This window comes from Limulus polyphemus, unplaced genomic scaffold (assembly GCF_000517525.1).
Source record: "Limulus polyphemus unplaced genomic scaffold, Limulus_polyphemus-2.1.2 Scaffold9192, whole genome shotgun sequence".
In the NCBI taxonomy this organism is placed as follows: domain Eukaryota; kingdom Metazoa; phylum Arthropoda; class Merostomata; order Xiphosura; family Limulidae; genus Limulus; species Limulus polyphemus.
In genome coordinates, this window is record NW_013674802.1 from 20,395 (window position 1) to 21,102 (window position 708).

The window sequence follows — 708 nt, forward strand, 5'->3', positions numbered from 1 at the left end:
CCGTCTGGAACATATATTACTATTTTTGTATTGTATTTTTTTTTATATTTTCACAGAACTCATATTCCTACAAAGTTTACTACAATATATTCTAGACAAGATCTAGACTTTAAAAGCCCAGCCTTGAGGGGAGACCAAACACTTAATCTCCCAGTAAAGGAACGAGACTTGAACTAGTTTTAAATTAAACATTTCTACTTAGTTGACGGTCATCATCTTTTTAATGTCTTAGTTTCATGCAAAAAATGGTGGTTCATTTTTTATAATATACAATTTTCTTTCCATGGGGCAGGGAGGAACGTGTCCCAGTTTTCCCTCTCCCATATGCATGTTAAACAATCTTAATAAACACCCACATCAGTCATCAAATAACATACTCCTCACTACCAGAATAAATTATTAAAAAAAGCGATGTTATATAAAAAAATAACGTAAAGCTGCTGAATGGGCTATCCAACCTGAGCCCACCCCAATGATTTTATATTATAACCACTCATGTTTACTGTCACTACATCTGGAGAGTATATATAGTGTAAAAAACTTATGTTACATATCAAATTTATTAAGCCGAGAGAAAACAGAAGAAAAGGGAAGAACACGTTCCTTACTAACTAAAATTATTAAATGAATATATAATGGAAAAGGGAAGAACTCGTCCTTCAATAACTAAAATTACTAATGAAGAGGAAGGGATAGACAAAAATTGTT